Source organism: Chiloscyllium plagiosum, unplaced genomic scaffold (assembly GCF_037043375.1).
Source record: "Chiloscyllium plagiosum isolate Xiang-an unplaced genomic scaffold, Cpla_swu_hap1 HiC_scaffold_29, whole genome shotgun sequence".
In the NCBI taxonomy this organism is placed as follows: Eukaryota; Metazoa; Chordata; class Chondrichthyes; order Orectolobiformes; family Hemiscylliidae; genus Chiloscyllium; species Chiloscyllium plagiosum.
The window spans coordinates 2,887,796-2,908,292 of NW_028270167.1; the positions used below are offsets into that span (position 1 = coordinate 2,887,796).

The window sequence follows — 20,497 nt, forward strand, 5'->3', positions numbered from 1 at the left end:
TATCCCGATAGGAAGGAGACCAGAATTGCATGCCATATTCCAACAGTGGCCTAACCAATGTCCTGTACAGCCGCAACATGACCTCCCAACTCCTGTACTCAATACTCTGACCAATAAAGGAAAGCATACCAAACGCCTTCCACACTATCCTATCTACCTGTGACTCTACTTTCAAGGAGCTATGAACCTGCACTCCAAGGTCTCTTTGTTCAGCAACACTCCCTAGGACCTTACCATTAAGTGTATAAGTCCTGCTAAGATTTGCTTTCCCAAAATGCAGAACCTCGCATTTATCTGAATTCAACTATATCTGCCACTTCTCAGCCCATTGCCCCATCTGGTCCAGATCCTGTTGTAATCTGAGGTAACCCTCTTCGCTGTCCACTACACCTCCAATTTTGGTGTCATCTGCAAACTTACTAACTGTACCTCTTATGCTCACATCCAAATCATTTATATAAGTCACAAAAAGTAGAGGGCCCAGCACCGATCCTTGTGGCACTCCACTGGTCACAGGCCTCCAGTCTGAAAAACAACCCTGCACCACCACCCTCTATCTTCTACCTTTGAGCCAGTTCTGTATCCAAATGGCTAGTTCTCCCTGTATTCCATGAGATCTAACCTTGCTAACCTAGTCTCCCAAGGGGAACCTTGTCGAATGTCTTATTAAAGTCTGTATAGATCACATCTACCGCTCTGCCCTCATCAATCCTCTTTGTTACTTCTTCAAAAAACTCAATCAAATTTGTGAGACATGATTAGCCATGCACAAAGCCATGTTGACTATCCCTAATCAGTCCTTGCCTTTCCAAATACATATACATCCTGTCCCTCAGGATTCCCTCCAACAACTTGCCCACCACCGACGTCAGGCTCACTGGTCTATAATTCCCTGGCTTGTCCTTACCACTTTTCATAAACGTTAGCCAACCTCCAGTCTTCCGGCACCTCACCTGTGACTATCGATGATACAAATATCTCAGCAAGTGGCCCAGCAATCACTTCCCTAGCTTCCCACAGAGTTCTAGGGTACACCTGATTAGGTCCTGGGGATTTATCCACCTTTATGCATTTCAAGACTCCCAGCACTTCCTCCTCTGTAATATGGACATTTTTCAAGATGTCACCATTTATTTCGCTACTTTCTATATCTTCCATATCCTTTTCTACAGTAAATACTGATGCAAAATCCTCGTTTAGTATCTCCCCCATTTTCTGCAGCTCCACACAAAGGCCGATCTTTGAGGGGCCCTATTCTCTCCCTAGTTACCCTTTTGTCCTTAATGTAGCTACTTAAATGCAGCTACAATTATCTCAAACAAAACATTTACCACATTCCACATCCTCCTCTCCTGAAGATACTGACTCTTACTGGGGTACAGATCACATACAGAACAGGGAAAAGATTAGACTAAGTGAGTGAACAAAGAATTCGCAAATGAAATGTGATGTGGGAGAAGTGAACTTGTCCATTTTGGCAGGAAGAATGAAAGGGGAACATTTTATCTCAATGGAGAGGCGCTGTTGGGCTCCGAGATGCGGGGGGGATCATGGTGTCCTAGTGCATGAATCACCAAAGGTTATTCTGCAGGTACAGCTTAGGAAAGCTAATAGAACATTGTCATTTATTACAAAGACATTTGGATACAGAAGTAGGAAGGTTATGCTTAGTTGTACAAATGTTTTATGAGGAAATGTTTGGACAAGCTGGGCCCTTATCCACTGGAGTTTAAAGTAAGAGGCAACGTAATTAGACAGAGGGGATGTGAAGAGAATATTCCTTCTTACAGGACAATCGAGAGTTAGATGTCACCCATTTAAAACAGAGATTAGGTGAATTTATTTTCTGTTGTAGAGAGTTTCTGAAAAGGGGGTGGAAGAAAACTTGAACATTTTTATAGCAGAGGTAAATAGATTCTTGTTAAGAAAAGGTTGAAAAGGTTATTGGCAGAAATATGGATTTGACGTTAATAAAATCAGACATGTTCTTATTGAATGGGGGCAACAGGCCGAATGACCGACTTCTCATACACTCATAGAGATGTACAGCATGGAAACAGACCCTTCGGTCCAACCCGTCCATGCTGACCAGATATCCCAACCCAATCTAGTCCCACCTGCCAGCGCCCGGCCCATATCCCTCCAAACCCTTCCTATTCATATACCCATCCAAATGCCTCTTAAATGTTGCAATTGTACCAGCCTCCACCACATCTTCTGGCAGCTCATTCCATACATGTACCACCCTCTGCGTGAAAACGTTGCCCCTTAGGTCTCTTTTATATCTTGCCCCTCTCACCCTAGACCTATGCCCCCTAGTTCTGGACTCCCCGATCCCAGGGAAAAGACTTTGCCTATTTACCCTATCCATGCCCCTCATAATTGTAAATCTCTATAAGGTCACCCCTCAGCCTCCGACACTCCAGGGAAAACAGCTCCAGCCTGTTCAGCCTCTCCCTGTAGCTCAAATCCTCCAATCCTGGCAACATCCTTGTAAATCTTTTCTGAACCCTTTCAGGTTTCACAACATCTTTCCGATAGGAAGGAGGCCAGAATTGCACACAATATTCCAACAGTGGCCTAACCAATGTCCTGTACAGCCACAACATGACCCCCCAACTCCTGTACTCAATACAGTAATACTCAATCCTGTACTCAATAAAAGAAAGCATCCTGGTTTGTACTATTTAATGTTGTCCTTAGTCTATCTGAATTATTTATTCTGTGGCAATGAATGATTATCAGTTTTACTGCTGGAATCATCATCTGACTGCTTTCAGTATCCCATGTAATCCAGGAATAATGTGGGGCTATCAACTACCTGCGAGCCCCTCTGCAGAGGCTGCTTCCCACACACGTCACCACAAGCTGCTATCTCTCAGAGTACACACACTAACCACACATTGCGCACGGATGACGTACAGCAGCTGGTACTGAGTTATACCAGAGGAACACAGTGCCAGAATCTCTCACTCTGAACTGCCATGGGCAAGTATGCAGTGAGAGTGACTAAAGGCAGCCCAATTCACAAACCACTCAAGTAAAGGCCAGAAAATAATACAATAAATGCTCCAATATTCAAGTCCAGATAAATAAAATAGAAAAGCAGAGATGAATTAAACTTATATAGAACCTTGGCTAAGTCATTATTGATAGGCAGTACATGGTTTGGATCGCAGTCTGACAAAAAGGATAAATCAACATTGGAAAGCAGAAAGATCCACAATAACAGCAGAGCTGTGTGGTTATAGCCATCAGGAAGAACTGAAATAAGCTGAGCTCATTCCTCTGAACAGAGAGAAATCATTAGGCAGTGGCCCCGTATTAATTTAAGTGGAATTTGTAATCCTAATGTAGGGCTAAGGTTCTGGGGACAAGCATACTCCAGGTGAGCAGTGCACTCTGATTTGAAGTAATTCTATGCAGCCACTTTAACTGTATGTGGTACTTGGTGTATTAGATTAGATTAGATTAGATTACTTACAGTGTGGAAACAGGCCCTTCGGCCCAACAAGTCCACACCGACCCACCGAAGCGCAACCCACCCATACCCCTACATTTACCCCTTACCTAACACTACGGGCAATTTAGCATGGCCAATTCACCTGACCTGCACATCTTTGGACTGTGGGAGGAAACCGGAGCACCCGGAGGAAACCCACGCAGACACGGGGAGAACGTGCAAACTCCACACAGTCAGTCGCCTGAGGCGGGAATTGAACCCGGGTCTCTGGCGCTGTGAGGCAGCAGTGCTAACCACTGTGCCACCGTGCCGCCCGCAGAGTAACAATACACTGCAAAACAACCTGCACACACTGGGTGTCTGAATCAGTTAACTGCAACACCCTTTTGAATTTCTTTTCTTTCACACTCCTGGACTCCATACATGACAAGGCTTTTTGAAAGATGACCTTCCCTCATCTTTAACCTTCCTCAGTCTCTAAATTTCTCCAGCACCGCAGCTGTCTGAGACCACTTTAAAAGATCCCATGACAGTGCTGAGATGAGGAGCAGTACAACCCCTGATGTCCTGGTAGAACACAGAGGCATAAGGCTAACATTACAGGGAATGGAGTCTCAAGAGCCAGACTCGCTTCGAAGACATGTTCAAATCCCACTACAGCAACTGGGAATTCAAACTCAGAAATGCCAGTCTCATTAACAGTAAACTTGGAACTACTGAATAAAAAACACCTAAATCACCAAATCAACCACTTGGCTGAGATGAGACTCCAGGCCACAGCAATGGAATTCTCTCTACTCCCCAATGAAATGACACAGCACACCACTCCAGCTCGAGAGAAATTAGGAGTGGGTAATAAACACCAGCCTCACCAACAATCCCTAAGAACCACTAAGGGGATCAAGGGTTACATCAGAGAGAAAGAGGGGAGAGGGAGTGGGGGGAGAGGGAGAGGGAGAAAAAACATAGACATTACAGCGCTGTACAGGCCCTTCGACCATCGATGTTGTGCTGACCTGTGAAACCAATCTGAAGCCCATCTAACCTACCAGGAGAATGCAGTAGTGAAACGTATCAGCCAGATCAAATAGTGGAGCAGACTTGATGGGCCAAGTGGTCTAATTCAGCTGCAATATTTTATGGTCTTAAGACACTGGTTGCGGGATCTTGCGCCTGGCCATGTGGAGGTGGTGAAAGGTGCTGTTTAAGATCAGTCTTCCCTCTCAGCCTGGTACAGAATGTGACAGTTCGTTGCTGGTTATTATGGGTTATTTGAGCAAGGGGACCCCTGTGGTACAATGACAGTGTCCCTACCTCACAGTCAGAAGGCTGGAGTTCACATCCCAGCTACTCCCGAGATGTTTTTTAGATTAGATTCCTTACAGTATGGAAACAGGCCCTTCGGCCCAACAGGTCCACAATGACCCTCCGAAGAGTAAACCACCCAGTCCCATTTCCCTCTCATTAATGCGCCTAACACTATGGGCAATTTAACATGGCCAATTCACCTGACCTGCACATCTTTGAACACCTCCTAGCAGGTTGATGAGAAACTGTCAGTTTACCATTGAGCATGTTTGAGTTCTGGCTTATCATCAAAGGTTCCCATGAATATAAGACTATAGTGTGCCTTCAGTAACATCATACAATGTTCAAATCACACAACATTACAGCACAGCAGCAGCAGCAGCTAATCTGGTCTGTCAAGTCTGCATCAGGTCTTATAAAAGACCACTTCAGTTCATTCAATTCTATTACCCATATGTTTTCTTAAATATTTCCCCAATTCCCTTTTGAAAGTGATTTTTGAATCCATTCTAACCATTCTTTCAGGCAGCATGTTCCACATCCAAACTGATTCCTGCATTAAAAAAAACACGAATTTTTCCTCACAATATCTTTGGTTCCTTCTACCACATCCCTGTGCTCTCCAGTAGTCCATAGGAAGTAGGAACAGGAGTAGGCCCTTCAGTCCCTTAAGCCTACTCCACCATTCAATAGGATCATGGCTGACGCGACATTCCTCACAGCCACTTCCCTGCCCTTTCCCTGTAGCCCTTGATTCCCCGACTGATCAAGAATCTGTCTCAGCCTTAATTAAACAGAAAGACTCTGCCCCACAGCTCTCTGTGGCAAGGAATTCCAAAGACTCAACCCTCAGAGAAGAAATTCCTCCTCATCTCAGTCTTAAATTGATGTCCCTTTACCCCTAGAGTGTGCCCCCTGGTCCTAGACTCTCCCTGAGGGGAAACATCCTCTCAGCATTGACCCTGTCAGGCCTCTTAAGAATCAGATATGTTTCAATGAGATCACCTCCTATTCTTCTAAACTCCAGTGAGTAGAGTCCAACCTGGTTAACCTTCGCTCATAAGACAATCCCCAATACCAGGGATCATGCTGGTGAACCTTCCCTGAACTGCCTCCAGTAAAATAATATTGTTCCTTAAATAAGGGGCCAAAACAGCTCTCAGTGCTCCAGATTTGGTCTCCACAGCACCTTGTACAGTTGCAGTAAGATTTCCCTTCTTTATACTCCAACCTTGTTGAAGTAAAGGCCAACATTCCATTAGCCCTTCCTGATTACCTGCTGTTCCTGTGTACTAGCTTTCTGGATTTCATGCACATGTCTCCCCAAGTCCTTTTGTGTTGCAGCTTTCTGCAATTCTTCTCCATTTCAAGAAGATTGTTTTTCTGTTCTTTCTTCTGAAATGAACAACTTCATATTTTCCCATATCACACTACACTCCATTTGCCAACATTTTGTTCATTTACTTAAACTATCAATACCTCGATCCACTCACTGTGAAAACAGTTCCTCTGTTCTCACTCTATTATAAGCCCCCTCATGATTTGAAACATCTCTATCAACTCTTCTGAACCTTTGCTGCTCTAAGGAAAACCTCTGTTTCTCCTGACTCTCCATGTCACCATCATTTCACATCCCTGGAACCTTTCCAGTGAAATCCTGTTTATCCCTCCAAAACTGTGGAGCTAGCTCTTGATCTGGGGCTAACCACAATGTGGGTTTAGCATAAGTTCCTCTTTGACTTGATTTGTGAAGCCCAATGTCCCATATTAACCTCTTACAAAGCCTGATGGATAAAAGGTCAGGACAGCTGTGGAACAAATTAATTCTTGGGGAAAAGACAGTATTTGAAGGCAGCCCACTCAATCTTACTCAAAACCCCCTCTACAGAAACTCAGCTCCTATAATCCAGGGTCAAGATTAGAGTAGTGCTGGAAAAGCACAGCAGGTCAGGTAGCATCCGAGGAGCAGGAAAATCAATGTTTCGGGCAAAAGCCCTTCATCGGGAATTTCCTGATGAAGGGCTTTTGCCTGCAATGTTGATTTTCCTGCTCCTCGGATGCTACCTGACCTGCTGTGCTTTTCCAGCACCACTTTAATCTAGACTCTAATCTCCAGCATCCACAGTACCCACTTCCTCCTATGATCTAGGCCCAACGTTTCCAACTTTACCAGTTTGAGGAAGTGCCGCACTGTTGGAGGGGCCATCCTTTGCGATGAGATTTTGTTCAGGTTCGGGGGCTGACATCTATCCTCCTTGGTAATAACATCGCTTTAAATTAAAAGACCCTGGTCTGCCATCTCACTGCTGCTTTTTGCGAGTTTACTATGCGCAAACTGGTTGCTGCATTTCCCACATTATTTTAATAATGACTCTTTCAAAACGGCCCCAAAGGTCCGAGCCCAGTCACACATTCCAAAGAATCAAAATAAACCGAATCGGGGCCAGTCAAGGTTTCTCAGTTCTTGGTATCTGGTACCACTCTTTAAAAGCTGTTAACAGTCCAAAGACAAAACAGGCTTTTATTAAATAGGCTGAGCCAGAAACAGGACAGAATCACCAGGGGCACAGAATCGAACAGCATGTCACATGAGATCGCGCAAGGCAGCACAAAAGGTTCAAGGGCAAACCCGAGGAGAACGAATCCCCATTTCCCTACACTCATCCCCTCACCCCAGTTCCTTGTGAGATAGAGATGACTCTCCAAACCTGTCATGAACATTTCCACCATGTCACAACCCTACACTCATATGGAAATTACTGCAGATGCTGGATTTGAAATGTTAGCTTGCTCTCTCTCTCTCTCTCTCTCTCCACAGCTACTGCCTGACTTTCTGTTCTCATGTAAATTGAGGGGTTCATTCCAACCCTCTACACAATCCATTCTTGCCACTGCAGTTGGGGGAACATCCAGGAGTTCAGTATAATCAGGGATCATCAGAGGTTAAGGAAAAATCTCTTCTCGTTCCACACTGAACTTGTAGAAATTGAAATGCTGCACAAGAGAGAGACAAGAGACAATGATGTAGCAGCAATGCAGTCTGTCATACAGAGTGGACATGGAGGAGATGTTTCCATGAGTAGAGAAAACTAGGACTAGCCTCGGAGTGAAGGGACAACCCTTTAAAACTGAGATGAGGAGGAATTTCTTTAGCCAGAGGGTGGGGAATCTGTGGAGCTCATTGCCACAGAAGGCTGTGGAAGACAAGTCATTGAGTTTATTAAGACAGAGATAGATAGGTTTTTGATTAGAAAGGGGGTCAAGAGTCATGGGGAATGGGGTTGTTAAACATGTCAGCCATAATCAAATGGCAGAGCAGACATGATGGGCTGAATGGCCTAATTCCGCTCCTTTATCTTATGGTCACATTGTAAACTGCTGGAGATCACTGGCTTGAGTACAAAGGTGATTAGAACAGCCAGGGCAAACCTGGCCAAGGCACCTTCCCTAAACTAAATTCCAGTGAGAGTCAGTGTGTGTATGTGGGACGCCATACCCCAGTGAGAGTCAGTGTGTGTATGTGGGACGCCATACCCCAGTGAGAGTCAGTGTGTGCGCGCGTGTGTGAGAGAGAGAGAGAGAGACTGCGTGTGTGTGTGTGTGTGTGTGTGTGTGGGTGGGTGTGGGTGTGTGTGTGTGTGTGTGGGTGGGTGGGTGGGGGGAGATAACTGTTGATAGCGAAAAGCTTTGGACTATATGACTGTCAGTGCCTCGTGCTGTGCCCAGAGTCACTGGTTCTGCACAGAAGCTGCATATTGAAAGGCAGATTCAGTTCCAATAAACCACAGCAGTGCTCCAACCCGAGCAAAAAGCATGAACTCTCAGAACTCACTCAGTGGGAGAGACGATTGCATTGCAATGTAAACTGACTGTCCCTCGACCTCAGATTGTCTTACAGCACAGGAAGCAGTCAGGGGCATGTACCACAGTGGGACAAGGTTAACACACTGTCTGCTATACCACCGGGACGGAATTAGTCCCCTACCAGGCCGAGAATATCTTCTAACATTGGACTTCCTGCCTGCCCCACAGTTCCTTGCTGGAACATCATGTCCCACACGCCTGATTCAGCGTTTTATAAGCTGTGAATTTCTGCAGTTACTGTGTGCACTTGGCAAACAGGTACTGGAGTAAAAGACTGGCATTTATAAAGCACCTTTCAGTACCTCCGCACCTCCTATAACATTTGACAGTCCCCTTTTGAAAATCTTCTCAAATTGCTTCTAAAAACAAATGATACATTTTCTGCGAGACCTGGGAGAGTCTGAAGTTTGATGGCTGTTAATTCTACCAAAGGAGCAGAATGCTACATTTAAATGTTTCCACTGAAGAGCTGTACATTCTATAGAGGAGCATCAATGACCAGGCTGCCTGTTTTCGTGGTGTGAGAAATAAGTATCATCCAAGATGTCAGGGAGTACTCAGCTACTGTTCTTCAAACAGACTGGGAGCCACGGCTCACCAGTGACAGCTCTTGCCTCAAAGATCACAAGGTGGTGGGTTCAAGTTCCAACCCAAAGATCAGAGTTTAAAAATGCAGGCGGACTTTCACTGCAGTGCTGAGGGAGTGCTGCACTGCTCACAGGAAGTCCTTCACAGGAGATCAGCCTGTCAAGTGGAATATGAAAGAAGTCTTTGGTGGAGGGGCTTCTCACCAATAATTATCCCTCAATCATCAATGCTCGGACAGATTATTTGGTCATTATCACATTGCTGTTTGTGGGCCCATGCCCATTTGTCGGTGTTTCTTATATTGTGACAATGACTACATTTCAGAAGTAATTTATTGGCAAAAAGTACTTTGGGATGATTGAAAGGTCATTAAAGGCAGCTGATAAATGCAAATTATTCTCTTTTCTTTCAAGTGTAATGGGGTATTTTACACTTTATCTAAAGTCTTTGGTTTAACATCAGATTCCAAAGGGGGTCTCTCTGAAAGTGCAGCATTCCCCCATCTCAGCATAAGAGTGCTACACAGTGAGCTAAAGCTAATTCCACGAGGTCAAGAACTCAAGCTTCAACCAAGACAACCCCATCATCCAAGCCAACATACCCAACCCTGTCCCAAGAGTGTGCTGCACTGTCAGAGGCACTGTCTTGGAAGTGAGACTTTAAACCGAAGCTCTACCAACCTGTTCTGGTGACTTCTGTGCATCTTGAAAATCCCACAGCAATACTTGAAGAATCCTTGTAGTGTTTTACACTTCTCCCTCAAGCCATATGGGCAAGGAAATTAACTAGTAACTCAGTGATTAACCAATGATTGTTGCCTGACACACATAACCGACTTCTCGGTATTCCAAAATGAAGCCAAGTGTAAGAACCAATAGGAGATGCACATGTGATATATAAATCAGCCCTCACCCCAGGTAAATCTCTTTCACTGTCAGGGTTTAGATTCACACGAGGACATAATGAGACGAGGGTTTGCTCAGAGGGAGAGAAAGCTGCAGTGTTCTGAGTGAGGCAGTACCACACAGGAGGTGCTAAACTGCAATTACCAAGATCCTCAGTTTGCAAACACCAGCTCATTAATTTGGTGTTTCCCTGATGGAAGTGGTGAGTGTTTTCTCCACTCTCAGTGAGTAGAGTGTGAGAGTGAGAACCTGGAGAGGGCTACCCGCTTTTAGCAATTCATCAGCAGCCCCACTCTGACACTGTTTAATCTCGCATTCACTCGTCTTGTTCCCTCTCCACACACAAGCTGCTGATATGCAACTATCACAGGCTCAGCAGCAAGTTTCAAATTGAGGATTTATGCCAATGGGCGAAAATGATTTAACAGCAATCTTCGCTTCTAACTTCTAGATTCTAATCATAGAATCCCTATAGTCTGGACACAGGCCATTTGGCCTATTATGTTCACACCAACCCTGTGAAGACTATCCCACCAGATCCATCTCCTACCAAATACCTGTAACCCTGCATTTCCCACGACCTGCATGACTTTGGATTGTGGGAGGAAACTCCAGCACTCAGAGGAAACCTATGCAGACACAGGCAGAATATGCAAAGTCCACACAGGCAGTTGCCCGAGACTGGAAGTGGACCTGGGACCCTGGTGCTGTGAGGCAGCAGTGCTAACCACTGAGCCACCGTGGTTTGTTTTGAAAAGTGCCAAGCATATGAAACCAAAGTCATCAAAGTCACTCGTCACTGCTGAATTAGGGCTGGAGCAGGTGAATTCACGCCTGTGTTCCAATCAATAGTTAACCTTCAACCAGCACCATAATTACAACTGACTGGATCATTCATCTCACTGATGTTACAGGAACCTGCTGTGAGGAACTGCTGCCATGTTTTCTCCATTTAACACAGATACAGAGACAGCTCTCCATAAATACCCCATTGATTCCTTTCAACATCTCAAAACACCTTGATCGGATCACAGCTTGGGTTTAAAAGCCTGGTTTCCACAACCTGTTGTGACAAATTCCTCTGTAAAAATCTCTGGTCATCAGTCAGACTCCGGCACAGAGCGAGCCACACACAAAGCCTGGGCTAACGGGCAGGGGCTGCAGGAACATGGGCTTTGCAACCTTGAAACGCAGCAAATGAAGGAGGCACTCAGGAGGTGCTCTGTTGAAGGATAAAGTTTAGCCAAAAAGCATCTTGTAAAGAGCTCGATTTGGAGTCCTCTTGTGTAGTGGCAGGAAGTTTAGACCTCAGAGGGAGGACAGCAGCTCACTAAAGAGCTTCGTAATGTGGGTTTGGAGGAAACTGAAAAGGTTCAGCTGGATAGAAAATGTAACAAATAATAAGCTGTGTCGAGCAAACAAACAAATCACTTCTTTGAATGTATTTAGGCAAAGTCAAAGATTCTCAGCAGGGTATATCTTAAGAGGAAATGGCACAATATATTTCAATTTAAAATACGGTCATGAAAGAAAGATAAATTCAATGCTTGACAGACTGAATAGTGAAGGAAGTAGTTGGTGAGTGAAAAGACGAGTGCAGGACAAAGGTAACGGTCAGTATTCAGGCACAGCACGTGTCATGAGGGTGAAGAAAAGTAAAGGCAGATAGGAAACACTTATTTCAAACCAAACCAGAACTTTTGACCAAATTCATGCTCTTGAAAGGCAAGTTAGTGTGAGAGGCCCATCCATAGAGATGAGGAAATGAAAAAGAGACGGCATTATAATTCTAAATAGCTTTGACTGAATCATTGCAAAAGAATCTGTCTTGACAGTGCGGCACCCCCTCGGCACTGACCCTCTGACAGTGTGGCACTCCCTCAGCACTGACTCTCTGATAGTGCGGCGCTCTCTCGGAACTGACCCTCCGACAGTGCGGCGCTCCCTCGGCACTGACCCTCCGACAGTGCGGCGCTCCCTCGGCACTGACCCTCCGACAGTGCGGCGCTCCCTCGGCACTGACCCGCCGACAATGTGGCACTGACCCGCCGACAGTGCGCTGCTCCCTTGGCACTGCACGGACATTGTTGATTTGGATTACGTGTTCAAGTCTTATGAATGGGATGAAAGGTGTTGAACGGAGCAATGGGGCTCAGGTGTTTAAAAGCTGGAGTGAAACTCGATGTATTGAGGCAGCCGTGTGCCATGACTGGGGTGGGGCAGGGGGAGGGGAACGAGGGACTGTGGTTTGTAAAGTTTGTGGGATCAATAGCCTTGCCCATTTGAACTGAATTGAACATGGCACCTTGTGGGGAACAGATCAAACAAACACCAGCTATCACTGCCTGGCATCATCTGAAAGACAGCTGGTTCAAAAGGGTTAATGTCAATGTAAAAGTCCCTGCTCAGTCCCAGCTGGATTGGTCTTCAGCCCACACCATCTGCTCCATGCTTGCTGTAGTAAATGACATCAGCAGCACATTCCATAGCTCGCACAGTCTCCCAAAATAACTGCAGGCTGCCATCGTCCATTCTACTCCAACTGCCTGTGCTGACACATGCTTGTCACCAGCTCCAGATTGTGGAGCAGACAGTCCTGTGCTCGCTCAGAGTCTACATTCACACAGTCTGTGGCTCTGCCAGAGTTTCAGAGTTTCTCTTGCTGAGTCCACAGGTTCGGAACTATCAATGCACTTGTGTGCAGAGGTAGGTGGGTGATGCAGACCGACCCTGAGAGATGCACACCGTCTCGGAAGCTGTTCACTTCTGGAGGAACAAAAGGCAGCAGGGTTTCAACACCACCAACAAATCCTGACACTGCTCCATAACTGCACCCTGCCTGCTTTATAATTGGAACCAAAACTCAGGAGAGCTACAAATCTGAAATAAACTTAAAATTCCTGGAAAGACAGCACAGAGGGTGGTCGGGTCAACGTTATCACTTTGTTTCCATCTTCATAGATACTGCCTGATCCGCTGAGCATTTCCAGCAATTTCTCCTTTTATGTCATGAAATACGTACAATCTTGGAAAGATTATACCAGATATGCATTTGTACACAAGACATTTAGCTCCCAATTTGTTGTGCTTTTCACATTGAAAAATGAGAATGACATAATGACTAAACAATGCAGCAACGACTCCAAATTCTCTGAGGTTTATAATCCCATCAACAAACTCTCCCATTAGATACAATCCAGATCTCCCTGCCATTCATGGACCTTAGCTTATAGACCTAAGGGACACTATACACAATCCCGTCACTGCTGGTTTCCAGGGTCAAGGGTGAGGGTATGCCAGATCTCAGGTCAGGGATCAACTAAGTCCTGAGGTCAGGGATCCGGCTGCCAGATGCTAGGGATCCGGGTGCCTCCAGTTGCCAGGGTCAGGGATCCGGATAAAATTCAAGGATGAGAAGTGGACCAAGGCCTTCAGTGTAGCTGTCCAACACAGCCCTTACGGCTGCTCTTTATCCAGGGCATCTACCATTCTCTTCTTCCCATCCATGTGTCTGTGGGATGCAGCAGAAACAAATGCAGCTCAACTGTCTTCTCCCTAACAGGGTGCAATCACACCCCTTCTGCTTCCACAAGACAAGGCTCAGAAGGACGATGCAAATTAGGATTCTGAGGCTGTTACTAGGCTGAGGTCTGGAAAAGCAATTAAGTTAGAGACTGAAGCTCTTTCCTCCAAACAAAAAAAAACAAGGCTGAGGGGTGACCTGACAAATTATGAAAGGCTTTGATAGGATATTGGTAGAACTAATGTTTAGAGATTGCTACGTTATGGGGAAATTTGGATTAATATGAGGAAGCGAGTTCCAAACAATCCCGACATTCTGTGAGAATCAGGACTCTCCTTATCTGTCTTCAATGGGAAACTAATTAAAAAACAGTAACACTTGGTTCTCGCCTCTCACACCAGAGAAAACATCCTTTCCCGTATCCAACTGACAGGATCCGTCAGGATCTTAAGTTTGAATCAAATTGCCGCTCTGCTCTTCTATACTCCAGTGGAGACAAACTGAGCCTGTCAAAACCTTCCTCAAGACCAGTGGGAAGAGGCTCACGTGGAGCATATATACAAACATCAACCTGATGGGCCAAATGGCTTGTTTCTGCATTGTTCACTCAGTCGTATTTTACCAAGGGCAGCTCTGGATCAGCTGTGATCTTAGTGAATGGTTTAGCAGACTCAAAAGGGCTGAATGGCCTACTTCTGCTTCCATTATGTATATTCACATGTACATAGCAGATTGGTGTGATGGGCAGAGCCAGTAACAAATAATATTGTGCTGATTGACAGACAACCCAACAGTCACCGCGTCAGACAAACAAGAAATAAAAGAGGTTGAGATGTACAGCATGGAGACAGACCCTTCAGTCCAACCCGTCCATGCTGACCAGACATCCCAACCCAATCTAGTCCCTCCTGCCAGTACCCGGCCCATATCCCTCCAAACGCCCCCCCCCCCCCCACTCATATACCCATCCAGATATCCCTTAAATGTTGCAATTGTACCAGCCTCCACCACTTCCTCTGGCAGCTCATTCCATACATGTACCACCCTCTGTGAGAAAACGTTGCCCCTTAGGTCTCTTTAATATCTTTCCCCTCTCACCCTAAACTTATGCCCTCTAGTTCTGGACTCCCCCACCCCAGGGAAAAGACTTTGTCTATTTATCCTATCCTTGCCCCTCATAATTTTATAAACCTCTATAAGGTCACCCCTCAGCCTCCAATGCTCCAGGGAAAACAGCCCCAGCCTGTTCAGCCACTCACAAAGCTCAAACCTTCCAACCATGGCAACATCCTTTTCTGAACGCTTTCAAGTTTCACAACATATTTCCGATAGGAAGGAGACCAGAATTGCATGCATTGATTCCAACAGTGGCCTAACCAATGTCCTGTACAGCCACAACGTGACCTCCCAACTCTTATACTCAATACTCTGACCAATAAAAGAAACAATTCCAGAGGCTCACAACAAACATATTCAAGTTGGATCATGGTTTGAGAGGCAGAAAGACACATGAGCAGAACACAGCGCAGGTTCTGCACATCCCACTGTCCTGTGACTCTAACCAAACAAACCCTTCCCAACAGCTACCTCATGGTCAGGCTCCCAACCCCCTCAGGATCCATTCCAGACCCCAGCATGGAGAGACATTCCAGACAATCCCGCCCACTGCAGGGACCATGCTGCACGTGTCAAGAGTTTGGTAACTGTCAGACCAACCTCTGCAAACTCAGAATCAGAAGGTCATGTCCCATTCCAGAGACTTCAACACAAAACGATAGAACACTCAACAGAAATCCACACTGAGGGAGTGCCGCGCTGTCAGAGGGCCGCGCTGGCAGAGGGTCAGCGCAGACAGAGGGCTGCGCTGGCAGAGGGTCAGCGCTGTCAGAGAGCTGCGCTGGGAGAGGGTCAGCGCAGACAGAGGGCTGCGCTGGCAGAGGGTCAGCACTGCACTGTTGGAGGGTCAGCACGGAGTGAATGCTATGCTGTCAGAGGGTCAGTACTGAGGGGGCGCCGCACTATTGAAGGGTCAGTGCTGAGGGAGTGCCGCACTGTCAGAGGGTCAGTGCTGAGGGAGCGCCGCACTGTCGGAGGCTCAGCGCAGAGGGAGCACCGCACTGTCAGAGGGCCAGTGCTGAGGGAGCACCGCACTGTCGGAGGGTCAGCGCTGAGGGAGCGCCGCACTGTCGGAGGGTCAGCGCTGAGGGCGCACTGCACTGTCGGAGGGTCAGCACAGAAGGCGCACTACACTGTCGGAGGGTCAGCGCAGAGGGCGCACTGCACTGTCGGAGGGTCAGTGCAGAGGGCGCACTGCACTGACGGATGGTCAGTGCTGAGGGAGCACCGCACTGTCGGAGGGTCAGCGCAGAGGGAGCACCGCACTGTCGGAGGGTCAGCGCAGAGAGCGCACTGCACTGTCGGAGGGTCAGCGCAGAGGGCGCACTGCACCGTCAGAGGTCAGCGCAGAGGGCGCACTGCACCGTCAGAGGGTCAGCGCAGAGGGCGCACCGCACAGTCAGAGGGTCAGCGCAGAGGGAGCACCGCACTGTCGGAGGGTCAGTGCTGAGGGCGCACTGCACTGTCGGAGGGTCAGCGCAGAGGGAGCGCCACACTGTCGGAGGGTCAGCGCAGAGGGAGTGCCACACTGTCGGAGGGTCAGCGCAGAGGGCGCACTGCACTGTCGGAGGGTCAGTGCTGAGGGAGCACCGCACTGTCGGAGGCTCAGCGCAGAGGGAGCGCCGCACTGTCGGAGGCTCAGCGCAGAGGGAGCGCCGCACTGTCGGAGGGTCAGCGCAGAGGGAGCGCCGCACTGTCGGAGGGTCAGCGCAGAGGGAGTGCCGCACTGTCGGAGGCTCAGCGCAGAGGGAGTGCCGCACTGTCGGAGGGTCAGCGCAGAGGGAGTGCCGCACTGTCGGAGGCTCAGCGCAGAGGGAGTGCCGCACTGTCGGAGGCTCAGCGCAGAGGGAGTGCCGCACTGTCGGAGGGTCAGCGCAGAGGGAGTGCCGCACTGTCGGAGGGTCAGCGCAGAGGGAGTGCTGCACTGTCGGAGGGTCAGTGCTGAGAAAGCGTCAGATTATCATAACTGCCAAAATGAGATATTAAACCAAAGCTCTGCTGTCCTCAGTTGAGTGTAAAATAGCCAATGACGCAATTTCAAAGAAAAGCAGAAATGTTTTCCCATTCTTAGCCAATATTTATCTCTCAACTGACATCACTGATATATTATCTGCTCATTACTTCATATTTGGGAACATGCTGCTTGTTGTTTAGACTGTCGTAATATAGGAAACACAGCAATGATCAATGATTCGAATGGTTGTGTGTGTGTGACCGGTTTCAGATTCCGGATCCAGGGGAAGCTTTCCCTCTGTGCCTCACCTTCTCATGGTACGAGTGTCTCTGTTTTCACACAGCTGGCTCGCTGAGGAACCAGCACAGACTTCATGAACCATCTGGCCCCAGATGTGAAGGGACTGGGTTAATAGCACCGTCATTCCCAATCCCCAGACTCCTCTTGTTCAGCATTCAGCATCAACACTTGTACAAATAAAAACCTCCAACCATTTCCTGTTTGGGTCGCTATTATCTACTTCCTGTTAAACTGTGAAGCAAAACGCTCAGTACAGATCATCATCTGAGACACTCCAGTCCGATGAGTCTGAAGGTTAACAATGGAGAAGCAAGTATCCCATTATTCCCCACTATCCCCAAGACCTCTGCTCTCTGTAATGCCCTGGAGGGGCAATTGTCTCATTCCCACTTTCTCAGACTCAGTGACACCTCAGATCACTGAGATTGCACAGCAGTCAGCTCAAAGCTGCATTGTGTGTGTGTGAATTCTCCTGAGAAACATTTGGAGTTGTCTGCATTACAAACACTGTCTGAGGCTCCAGCTTTCCTCCAGATTGCAGTGACTTACACTGGTGGCAGCGGGACAGTCTCTCTCTCTCTCTATCTGTACCCCTCCCAATGTCCGAGGGGAGCTCCTCATTTCCCCGCTCCTACCCGGGCTCAGTGCAGTAGATCCAGACCTAGTAGATCACCGCCTTTAAACTGGCCATTGGCCCAGGAAGAAAATGACGTGTACCTATCCTGACCAGGAACTCCAGTTGAATATGCAGTTAGGGACTGAGCATATTGGACACTCAATACAATAAGACTCAGCTCAGTACTGAATCCACTGATGATTAAATTCCCCACTAATATTCTGTTTATGGAGTGAAATGAAAAACAGACATTTCAGTAAACTGTCAGATCTCTATCCAGTCATGTCAGTGTGTGTGGCACCCCATACCCCAGAGAGGGTCGGTGTGTGTATGCAGACCTACCCCAGTGAGACTCCACATTGTGCAGTTTTGGATTAACACCAATGTACTCAGATTGAGAGATGGCACTGGATTATTGCGCGTGGAGGTAACAGGAAGATGGACAGGAGTTTCAGCAGCAGTTAGCTGAGAGGGGCAGGGACAGGTGACAGTACGGATGGCTGACTCAAGTCCGGTCGGAGTTTGATATGCCTCAGACACTTCCCTGCTGAGCCTGCCTCTGGACACAGCAACAGCTGGGGGACAGTGTGACTCTAACCAGCAGAAAGCAGATTCTAAACCTGTTCCTGGTGACTGACTGACCACTGAGGAACAGATCCTTCATTGTGCATCAAATCACGCAATTCGTTTCCATTTAATTTTAAATTATTGCTTTTTTAATGATTACCTTGCTGATATAAAAAAACTTACCTCACAAGAGGCCATTGGGTCTTGCTGGCATTTGAAATAACCTATCCAATTAGCCCCTACTCCCCTGCTCGCTCACTCACTCTCTGTCATCTGGCAAATTTCTACTCTTCAAATGTTCATCCAACTACCTTCTGAAAGCTGCAACTGAACCTGCTCTCCCTGCCCTTTCCCCATCACAACAACTTGCTATGAAAAATAAATGCTCATGTTTCCTCTCACTCTTCTGACATTGACGATAAATCTTGAAGCTCTCTGGTGACTGACACTGCAAACACTCTCCAGCCTCTTGAATTTCTCCACAAAAACTGATGCTCCTTACCCTGCCAGCAGCTGGTTTGAAAGTCTTTCACTGGATTTAACGATTGCAAGTTAATCCTGTGCCAAGCTTATCAATGCAGCATTGGGAATCTCGACAGTGAACAGCGCATTCCTGATGAAGGACTTATGCCCGAATTGTCGATTTTCCTGCTTCTCGGATGCTGCCTGACCACTCATGCTTTTCCAGCAACACACACTCAACTCTGATCTCCAGCATCTGCAGACCTCACTGTCTCCTTGTGAACAGCACATGTCTGGTTTATTAATCAATGTGCCTTTTACCCTTGTGAGCCCCCTCCCTCTAAACTCCACCCCCATCAAAAGCAAATCAAAAGGCCACATCTCCCACTCAGTCAGCATTGAGGTGAGGACTGGGTGGGTGAACCAGGCCATGAATGGAGGGGTAACATTCTCATGTGATTTGCCAGGACGGGGGCATTAAAGGCAAATGGTTCCCAGCACCCCCTCTCCCCCAGGAGCACCTGAATCAGAACCAAATCGTTTACAAATTGAGTGGCACGTTTCACTCATTGAGCATGAGCATCTATGGCTGAGCCAATATTTATTTCTTATCCTTAACTGCCCCTTGAGAAGGTGTTGGGGTGGGGGGGGGGGGGGGGGCGCGCGGGGCAGGGCGCAGACCATAATGACCCACAGCCATTGAATTCCGACAACGTGGAGGATACGGATGGGGAATAGTAGGCTTCCCCTTGCCCAGCGACAACGTGGCTTCCACCAGCTTGGGGTGGCGATTTTCTTCAGAGGTTTCTGGCCCAGCATTCCAGCGGCTTAACGTGGTTCTCTCATCCTGGCTGCATCTTCAGGATATCCTATCATTCCTTAATCGGCTTTACCCCAGCCCAAAAGCCATTCATTGAACTGTGATGAACTTTATCTTAATTTTCCTTTTCTTAATTATTATGTATGACCTCTGTCATTAATATAGGTGCCAAAATAGGGCAATTTATAAAACGTTTCACTGTATTTTTCATGTAGATGTAGATGTACAAGACAATACACTTCTCTTCTATTCAGTGTGGAAAACAGCCCTTCGGCCCATTGAGTCTGTACTGACCCTCTGAAGAGCATTTCACCCAGATCCAGATCCAGTCCCTACCTTTCCCCAGTAACTGCACATGGCCTGCATATCCCTGGACACTACGGACTATTTAGTATGGCCAATCTGTCTAAGAAGGCTGTGTTTTGTTAAAAGGACTCTTGTGGTGCATTGGTAGTGTCATGTCACCTGAGCCAGGAGACTACGGTCCAAGTCCCAGCTCCTTGGGAGCTGCTGTATAAGACACCTCTGATCAGGTTGATTTTGAAACGTCTTTAAGGATCACAGACAGACAGACCCATCGACCAAACTAAACAAGCACAAACTGAGGAGGTGGTGGCAATGTGGTCATGTGATTGGACTAGCAAACCCAGACCTAAGGCTAATGTTCTGTGGACATGGCTTTGAATGTCTCAGTGGTCGATGATGGGATTTTAATGCTTGCCACACAGTGGTAACGTCCATACCTCTGGGTCAAAAAGGTCTGGGTTCAGATTTCAGAGATAACATATCTGATGAAGTTGATTAAAAATATCTACGATGGGGGTTCTAGCTGGATCGATCAATATGAGATAGGAATGGCAGAATTGTCCAGAAACTCAGTTTACAGTTTCAAATATTATTTTTAAGAAACGATAATTTCACCTCTCCCAGTTGTAACAATTAAGCCTCGTTAAATTCAATCTGCCAAAGTAACCATTATCAGACATATCAACATGCTTTAGTACAAAATCA

The 20,497-nt window shown here is 47.0% G+C and overlaps 1 protein-coding gene across 2 annotated transcripts in view; it reads right to left on the bottom strand.

Moving 5' to 3' along the window:
* The window catches only part of bcl9l (bcl9 like), a 128,653-nt gene that overhangs the window by 63,559 nt on the left and 44,597 nt on the right, over positions 1 to 20,497 (bottom strand). Inside the window, exon 1 of one of the 2 annotated variants that reach the window (XM_043677703.2) lies at positions 17,030 to 17,052. The exons of the other annotated variant lie outside the window; for it this stretch is intronic. The gene's annotated coding sequence lies outside the window, so the exon portion shown is untranslated. Of the gene's footprint in view, positions 1 to 17,029; positions 17,053 to 20,497 lie in introns of those variants that run through there. 2 annotated transcript variants of the gene reach the window in all.